Source organism: Rhinopithecus bieti, unplaced genomic scaffold, assembly GCF_001698545.2.
Source record: "Rhinopithecus bieti isolate Rb0 unplaced genomic scaffold, ASM169854v2 scaffold_31548, whole genome shotgun sequence".
In the NCBI taxonomy this organism is placed as follows: Eukaryota; Metazoa; Chordata; class Mammalia; order Primates; family Cercopithecidae; genus Rhinopithecus; species Rhinopithecus bieti.
The window spans coordinates 5,812,463-5,821,999 of record NW_016814470.1 but is presented as its reverse complement, the minus strand read 5'-3'; the positions used below and the strand labels follow the sequence as shown (position 1 = coordinate 5,821,999).

General features: G+C 41.7%; 1 long non-coding RNA gene across 1 annotated transcript in view; it reads left to right on the top strand.

Moving 5' to 3' along the window:
• LOC108514720 (uncharacterized) overlaps positions 1 to 4,748 on the top strand; it is a 76,539-nt gene extending 71,791 nt beyond the window's left edge. The window contains exons 3-4 of the long non-coding RNA XR_001881308.1: positions 2,226 to 2,319; positions 4,641 to 4,748. This is a non-coding gene — a long non-coding RNA (uncharacterized LOC108514720). The remainder of the gene's footprint in view (positions 1 to 2,225; positions 2,320 to 4,640) is intronic.
• Positions 4,749 to 9,537: the final 4,789 nt, after the last annotated feature.

Sequence of the window (9,537 nt, the reverse complement as noted above, 5' to 3'; positions counted from 1 at the left end):
ATATATATATATATAATTAGCTGGGTGTGGTGGTGTGCACCTGCAGTCCCAGCTACTCAGGGGGCTGAGATGGGAGGATGGCTTGAGCCCGAGAGGTCAAGGCTGCAGTGAACCGTGATTGTGCCCCCGCACTCCAGCCCACGCAACAGAGTGAGATCCTGTCTCAAAACAAACAAACAACCAAACCCAAAAGTTATGTTGTATATTTTTTACCACAATTTTTAAAAGGCATAATGAAGCATAATTACATCTTGTGGGGAAAGAATGTGGGACTTTGACATTAGACAGAATTGGTGACTGGAAATGTCGCAGATTGAGTTCACTCTTTCCAGACTGCGGATGGGGTCATCCCTGCAGCCCTACTAGCATGTCTCCTTCAGCTTCCTATTCATTCTGTGGGCTGTTCAATATCCCTCTGACTAAGGCCCCCTTTTTGGGCTGAACTTAGCCAGTTCCTTTTGTTTGCAACCAAAATAGCCCTAACTGATGCACTAGGGTTCAGATCCTGGCTCTACCACATTTAAGCATTTGCTCTTGTGTACCTCTTTCTGAATCTTGGTTTTCTTACCTGCAAATCTGCCATCATAATATCTTCCTTACAGGGTAGAGCCAGGGTAAAAGATAGTATACGTGCCTAGAATTGTAACTCATAGTCCAATGGCATTAGAAAACTAACAAGGGCAGTCTCTTGTCCCCTAGTTTACACTGGTGAGTTATTCTACTAGAATGTCAAATGCCGTATGTGGGAAATGTGGGAATAATGAGGATTTCCTATTTGTCAAATTTCTATTTGTTGCTGGGCTTCAACACTGTCTCCTCTATACTGATCTTCCCTCGGGTTGAGGGGTAACACCATTCATGACACTATAGCATGAAATAGTGGGATGAGGGAAGGAGACAAGAATCTATCTCTCTGAAAATGTCTCATCAATGAATAATCAGATGGAAAATTTTAAAAATAAAATTTGTCCAAGGGGGTTTATAGTGAAGTCTTTTAAAATAGCTGACATTTGGTGGCTCACGCCTGTCATCCCAGCACTTTGGGAGGCTGAGATGGGCAGGTCATGAAGTTACGAGTTCAAGACCAGCCTGGCCAACATGATAAAACCCTGTCTCTACTAAAATTACAAAAATTAGCTGGGCGTAGTGGCACACGCCTGTGATCCTAGCTACTCAGGAGGCTGAGGCAGGAGAATTGCTTGCAGTGAGGTGAGATCATGTCGCTGTAACTCCAGCCTTGGGGACAGAGTGAGACTCCATTTCAGGAAAAAAAAAAAAATTAAATAAATAAAATAAAATAGTTGACATTGGAGAGAATGACTAATAACTGCTTTAGGATTTTTGTTTGTTTGTTTTTTGAGACGGAGTTTCACTCTTGTTGCCCAGGTTGGAGTGCAAGGGCGTGATCTCAGCTCACCACAGTCTCCACTTCCCGGGTTCAAGCGATCCTCCTGCCTCAGCCTTCCGAGTAGCTGGGATTACAGGCATGCGCCACCACCCCAGCTAATTTTGTATTTTTAGTAGAGACGGGGTTTTTCCATGTTGGTCAGGCTGGTCTTGAACTCCTGCTCTCAGGTGATCTGCCTGCCTCGGCCTCCCAAAGTGCTGTGATTACAGGCGTGAGCCACGGTGTCCGGCCTTAGGATTTAGTTCTATGAAATAATTTTTGTTTTCTTTTGAGACAGAGTCTCAGTCTGTTGCCCAGGCCCAGGCTGGAGTGCAATGGCACGATCTCAGCTCACTGAAACTCCATCTCCTGGGTTCAAGCGATTCTTTGTGCCTCAGCCTCCCAAGTAGCTAGGATTATAGGCATGTGCTACCACACCTTGCTAATTTTTGTATTTTTGGTAGAGACAGGGTTTCACCATGTTGGCCAGGCTGGTCTTGAACCCCCGACCTCAAGTGATCCATCTGCCTCAGCCTCCCAAAGTGCTGGGATTACAGGCGTGAGCCACTGCACCTGGCCTTAAATTTGTTTTGATGATTACTTCAGTCCATGTTACATTGTTGTGTATATGATAACACCTGGAATTTTAATGGGATTCTACTGCACTTTACCACACAAAGCAAGATGGGGATAAAAATGAAAAGACTCAGTAATAAAGCTTTCCAGATGTTGTAGCTTTTATACACTCCTCCTTTGTCCCCCAAATCAAGCCTTACTGCCAATATCGGAATACTTAAAAATGTTTTAGTTGAATTATTTATGTCTTTGTCTTCCTTAGGCTACAAGTGCAAAAAGCTGAATGAAAAATAGAAAGGTTACTGCTGAAATATTTACAGATGGAAGGATATGATGTCTAGAATTTGTTTCAAATAGTGAGTATGTGGGTGGGGCAAGTAGCTGGTGATGTAGATGGGATAGGACTGGTCATAGGTTAATGTTTTAAGGTGCTAGGTACTAGTACATGGGGTTCCTTATTTTATTCTTCTGTTTTGCATATGTTAAAAATTTGTCACAATGCTTTTTAAAATCGGATAATTACACTACTTAAAATATGCATGTGTGAAGCGAAGACTGAAAGGGAACAAGAAAAATAAAGTTATGGTGGGTTTAGAGTAGTTGAATGATAGGTGAATTACTTTTTAAAACTTTAATATTACTCTAATTTTATCTTTCAATAAATAAAACCTGAAGGAAAACACACACAAAACTCTTTGAATGTAAGGACCAGTGGCATGCTGGAGCTGGCTTATTATCAGTTTGAGAGAACTGATGGTTAAATTTTCAGAAATTTTGCATCCTGGCTAATGTTACATGGGCAGCTTGAAATTGACCATGGTGGGAGTATTCATACGTGGAAATCAGCAAACACTACAAATCAGTACTCCCAAAAGCCAGTTGTTAAACATTTACCATTTGTGGGCTGTATTGTAAAGACTGCATTGTATACTTTTCTACCCCAAATTATCTAAAGGTCCCAAAATCAATGGGCAGGTATTTACTAATTTATTTTACACATATTTAATGAGGTTCTACCATGGGCAAGAAATCACGCTAGGCACTTTGGGGGATACAAATAATTATCTAAGAGAGGAGGATATCCTAAACTTTGTGTGAGAACATGCATGTAAAAAATTACAATACAGGCTGGGCATGGTGGCTCAAGACTATAATCCCAGCACTTTGGGAGGCTGAAGCGAGTGGATCACCTGAGGTCAGGAGTTTGAGACTAGCCTGGCCAACATGGCGAAACCCCAACTCTACCAAAAATACAAAAATTAGCCAGGTGTGGTGGTGGGTGCCTGTAATCCCAGCTTACTCAGGAGGCTGAGGCAGGAGAATCGCTTGAACCCGGGAGGTGGAGGTCGCAGTGAGCCGAGATCATGCCACTACACTCTAGCCTGGGCAACAGAGCAAGACTCTGTCTAAAAAAAAAGAAAAAAAAAATGCAATACAAATATGGCAATATAGGGGTGCTGAGGCAGGAGGACTTCTTGAGGCCAGGAGTTCCAGACCAGCCTGGGCAACATAGTGAGACTCCCTGACTCTATTTTTTTTTCTTCTTTGAGATAGGGTCTTCCCGAGTCACTCAGGCTGGAGTGCAGTGGCGCAATCTTGGGTCACTGCAGCCTTGACCTCTCGGGCTCAAGCAATCCTCCCACGTCATCCTCCCAAGTAGCTGGGACTACAAGTGTGCCATCACACCTGGCTCATTTTTGTATACTTTGTAGAGATGGAGTTTCACCATGTCACCTAGGCTAGTCTCGAACTCTTAGATTCGAGCCATCTGCCCACCTCAGCCTCCCAAAATGTTGGGATTACAGGTGTGAGCCACCTCACCCAGCCTGCCCTGACTCTATTAAGAAAAAAGAAAACTTGCCATTCAGCTATAAGGAATGTAGCTGGTTGACAGCCTCCAGCTGCTAGTGACTTTAGGATCCATCTCAACTTTCTAAAAAACACTGAATTGTCATGCCAGGTATGTTGGCATATGCCTGTAATCTCAGCTACGCAGGAGGCTGAGGTGGGAGGATGTTTTCGGTAAATGAATTGTATCTCAATAAAGCTGTTATTAACAAAAGGAAGGAGGTTGTGCATGGTGGCTTATGCCTGTAATTCCAGCACTTTGGAAGGCTGAGGCGGGCAGATCAGTTGAGGTCAGGAGTTCAAGACCAGCTTGGGCAACATAAGGAGACCCCATCTCTACAAAAAATGTAAAAATTAGCCAGGTGTGGTGGTACATACCTGTAGTCCCAGATGCTTGGGAGGCTGAGGCAGGAGGATCATTTGAGCCCAGGATGTGGAGGTTGCAGTGAGTGAAAATCGTGCCACTGCACTCCAGCCTAGGTGACAGAGGGAGACGCTGTCTCAAAAAAAAAAAAAAAAAAAAAGGAAGGAAATAGGACAAAGATGTCAAGATGTCAGCCACTAGTTCTATTTTAAATTTTAAAAAATGTTTTCTGGAAGGATAGGACAATAAAAATACTTTTGAAAGAGAGTTAAAAACATCATTATTTGGAGGCTATTTGATGTACTGAGAAAATGTCATAAAAGAAAATAAAATTAGTTCAGTAGAGTGGTTAAGTGGATATATACTGTATATATACGTGTGTGTATGTCTTAGTCTCTTTGTGCTGCTATAACAAAATATTGCAAACTGGGTAATTTATAAATAATAGAAATTTCTGTCTCACAGTTCTGAAGGCTGGGAAGTTCAAGATCAAGGGGCAGGTTTGATGTCTGGTGGGGACTGCTCTCTCTCCTTTTAAGATGGCACCTTGTTGCTGTGTCCTCCAGAGGGGACAAATGCTATATCCTCACATGGTGGAAGATGAGAGGGCAGAAAAGGAGCAAACTCTCTTGAAACCTCTTTAATAAAGGCATTAATCCATTCATGAGGAGTCCTTATGACTTAATCACCTCCACAAAAGCTTCACCTTTCCATTCCACCACAATGGGGATTAAGTTTCCATGTGAATTTTGGAAACACACGTTCAAACCACAGCAATATGTTTATAAACAGGCACAGGCACACACACACACACATACACACACACAGAGACACCGCCCCACCATATACCAGTTAGAAAAATACTTGATTCACAGTAATAGCAACAGCTATGAAATACCTCTGATAAAACTTAATCTAAAATGTGTAAGACCTTTACAGAAAAAACCAACATTCTGCTAAAATAAATAAAATAAAACTTGAATAATAGACATATATATTTATGGAAGGGAAAACTCAATATATAAATCAACTCAAAAATAAATCACTTCTTCACGTATTAATCTAAGATTGCAATGGAATTATAAACAAAATCCCAATAGATATTTTAAAATTTGTCAAATTTTTTATAAAGTGCATCTGAAAACACGGATGTGAGATAAGCCTAGAAAAATTTGAAAGAAAGAAAAGAATTATGAGAAGCACTGGCACAGGGGTAGAAAAAAAATTAATAGAACAAACAAAGTCCAAAAGCTAATCCATGTACTATGGAGTCTTAGAGTGGGAAATGAAGATATAAAAATGAGATTTCAAAACAATGGGATGGGCCAGGCCTGGTGGCTTATGCCTGTAATCCCAGCACTTTGAGAGGCCAAGGCGGGCAGCTCACCTGAGGTCAGGAATTCAAGACCATCTTGGCCAACATGGTGAAACCCCGTCTCTGCTAAAATTACAAAAATCAGCTGGATGTGGTGGTGTACACCTGTAATCCCAGCTACTTGGGAAGCTGAGGTGGGAGAATAGCTTGAACCTGGGCAGCAGAGGTTGCAGTGAGCTGAGATCGCACCGCCACACTCCAGCCTGGGCGACAGAGGGAGACTCCATCTCAAAAACAAAACAAAACAAAAAACAATGGGATGGATTATTCAATAAATGATGTTGGGGCAATTGGATATTCATATAAGAAAAACTAATGCTAAAATAAATAAAACTTATATATGGAAAAGATTCCATTTCAAAAGTTAAAATACAGCCAGGCACGGTGGCTCACGCCTGTAATCCCAGCACTTTGGGAGGCCGAGGCAGGTGAATCACATCAGGGCGGGAGTTTGAGGCCAGCCAGACCAACATGCAGAAACCCTGTCTCTACTAAAAATACAAAATTAGCCGGGCGTGGTGGCGCGTGCCTGTAATCCCAGCTCCTCGGGAAGCTGAGGCAGGAGAATCCCTTGAACCTGGGAGGCTGAAGTTGTGGTGAGCTGAGATCGCGCCATTGCACTCCAGCCTGGGCAACAAAAGTGAAACTCCATCTCCAGAAAAAAAAAAAAAAAAAAAAGTTAAAATGCAAAGAATGAAATGAAGACAATATTTGCAACATGTAGACTGACTAGGATTTAATATCTTTAATTCTATAAAGAGCTTTTATGACTCAATAGGCAAACAATAAATATCCTGGTAGACAAACAAAGGATTGAACAGGCAATTCACACACACACAAAGGAAATGGCCATTAAACATTTAAAACTTCTCAACTTCACTTGCAAAAGAAAACTGCTAATTATAATAAAAGATGTAATTTTTATACATTAGCAAAGGTGAAATTGATGGACAGGATAATATTCCATATTTTAAAGAATATAGAGAATCAGTGGCTGGGTGTGGTGGCTCACTGGAGGTCAGGAGTTAGAGACCAGCCTGGCCAACATGGTGAAACCTTGTCTCTACTAACAATACAAAAATTAGCTGGGTGTGATGACACCTACCTGTAATCCCAGTTACTCAGGAGGCTGAGACAGGAGAATTGTTTGAACCCAGGAGGCGGAGGTTGCAGTGAGCCAAGATCGAGCCACTGCACTCCACCCAAAAAAAAAAAAAAAAAAAAAGATAATCAGGAACTCTCAAGCATTACTAGGAATAAAAATTGGTACCACCATCAGGAAGGCATTTCTTCTAGAAATGTATTCAAAGGAAATGTTTAGAAGAATGCTCACTACAACATGTTTATAGTATCAAAACATTGAGAAGATCCTAAATGTTTATCAATAATAGGTTGGTTAAATAAACTTTAGTTCATCCATATAACAGAGGTATGTAAGAGTTTAAACTCAATCTATATTTCTTACTATTGAAAGATTCAGAGAAAAAATGAGATTGCTCAATAGTGTATATTTCACTTATGTGAAAATTAAATATACATCTTCATATATTGTATATTAAAGATTCTGCATGTTAAAGAGTCTGAAAGACTATATACCAAAATGTTAATGCTATTTGAGGAAAGAAGGGGAAGGTATCACTTGTATTTTCAGTGCAAGCAACAGAAAATTAGAGTCAAATGGACTAAAACAATAAGTGGAATATATTGGCCAAGTAGTCAAACGCCTGAAGTCAGAGTGGGCTTTGGTGAGGGGTTGACATAGGTGTTCAACAGTGTGGTTCAGTCTTTTCTCCATCTTGCCCTTTGCCTTCAAGGTAAAAGCCTCTTTTTTTTTTTTTTTTTTTTTTGAGACGGAGTTCCGCTCTTGTTGCCCAGGCTGGTGTGCAATTGTGTCATCTCGGCTCACCGCAACCTCTGCCTCCTGGGTTCAAACAATTCTGCCTCAGCCTCCTGAGTAGCTGGGATTACAGGCATGCGCCACCACGCTCGGCTAATTTTGTATTTTTAGTAGAGATGGGGTTTCTTCATGTTGGTCAGGCTGGTCTCGAACTCCCACCTCAGGTGATCCATTTGCCTCGGCCTCCCAAAGTGCTGGGATTACAGGAATGAGCCACCATGCCTGGTGGTAAAAGCCTCTTAAAGACATTATACTGAGTGAAATAAGTTAGACATCAAAGTATAAGTACTGTATGATTCCCCTTAGATGAGATACCTAGGGTAATCAAACTAATAGAGACAGAAAGTAGAATAGTGGCTGCCAGGGCATTGTATAATGGGTACAGAGTTTCAGTTTTTGCAAAATGAAGAGAGTTCTGGGGCCAAGCGAGGTGGCTTATGCCTGTAATCCCAGCACTTTGGGAGGCTGAGGCAGGAGGATCACTTGAGGTCAGTAGTTTGAGACTAGTCTGGGCAACATGGTGAAACCCCAACTCTACTAAAAATGCAAAATTAGCTGGGGTGGGGCAGGCGCCTGTAGTCCCAGCTACTTGGGGTGCTGAGGCAGGAGAATCGCTGGAACCAGGGAGGTGGAGGTTGCAGTGAGCCAAGATTGTGCCACTGCACTCCAGCCTGGGTAACAGGGCAAGACTGTCTCAAACAAAAAAAAAAATAAAAGAGTTCTGGGTATATTTGTTGCACAACAATGTGAACGTAAACTGTACAGTGTGAAAATGGTTTAGATGGTACATTTTATGTGTATTTTATCACAATTTTTAAGAAAATAACATTGCATAAAAAGGTATAATAAAAGCCTCAACCTAAGGCTAGCTCCCCCTGGTGGTGGGAGAGTTGCAGCACATTGAGGCGAGGCTACAGGTGTCACTAAGGTGCTGGGTGTCTCCCTTCACCCATCATGCAGCTGAAACACGCTTCTCTCTGGTTGGACCATAACAGTATCTTTCTGGATCATGCACCCTGCTGGCATCACATTCTAGGGCTCTCTTTGGAAATTTGGGGAGAAACTTTTTTTTTTTTTTTTTTGGAGACAGTTTCACTCTAGTCACCCACGCTGGAGTGCAATGGCGCCATCTCGGCTCAATGCAACCTCCGCCTCAGCCTCCCGAGTAGCTGGGATGACAGGCATGCGCTACCACACCTGGCTAATTTTTGCATTTTTAGCAGAGACGGGGTTTCACCATGTTGGCCAGGCTAGTCTCGAACTCCTGACCAGTGATCCACCCGCCTTGGCCTCCCAAAGTGCCGGAATTATAGGCGTGAGCACCGTGCCTGGCCTTGGGGAGAAATTTCTGCTGTCACAATAATTGGTCATTTAGAGGATGTGGGCCAGGGGTATTAAATTTCTGATAATGTATGGGTAAATACATTACAGAATCTTCCTACATTCTGCACAGCTTTTAATGCCCTGCTCGACATTAATGTAGATTTTTAAAAACTTGTGTGTAATAATTTTAACCTAGTCTCTCATTCCATTTTATATATAAACTATTTTTGCATGGTTTTAATATAAACGGAATATCCAGATATGAGGCTAATGGGTAAATTGACAGAAAATAGTACTTACCTACATTTGGAACTTTACCAAAAGTTGTTCACTGTTTCAGAAAATCATGTTTTCAACAACCAACACTTGTGGTATTTGAGTCACTGATTTAGCCCTGCATATTGCAATTCACACTGCATAATGCAATTCACACTGCATATTTTAACATCTCTGAAATCAGGATGTATCCTACAATCAATGACGTCTATGAAATACACTAGTGAATATTAGTCTGCATTTGAAGCTGTTGCATTGATTTCTTCCTTGGATTCTTATACCAACCTCCCAACTGGTTTCCCTACTTCCACCCTTCTCCTCCTCCTACAATGTTTTCAACAGATTTTTCCTTTTAAAATGTAGGTCAGATCATGTCACTCCTCTGCTCAAAACCTTCTCATGTTTCACCAGTTTACTCAGAATACAAGCCTTACAATGGCCCGTGAGGCCCTTCAAGATCTAGCTTCTTTACTTCTCTGACCCATCTCCTA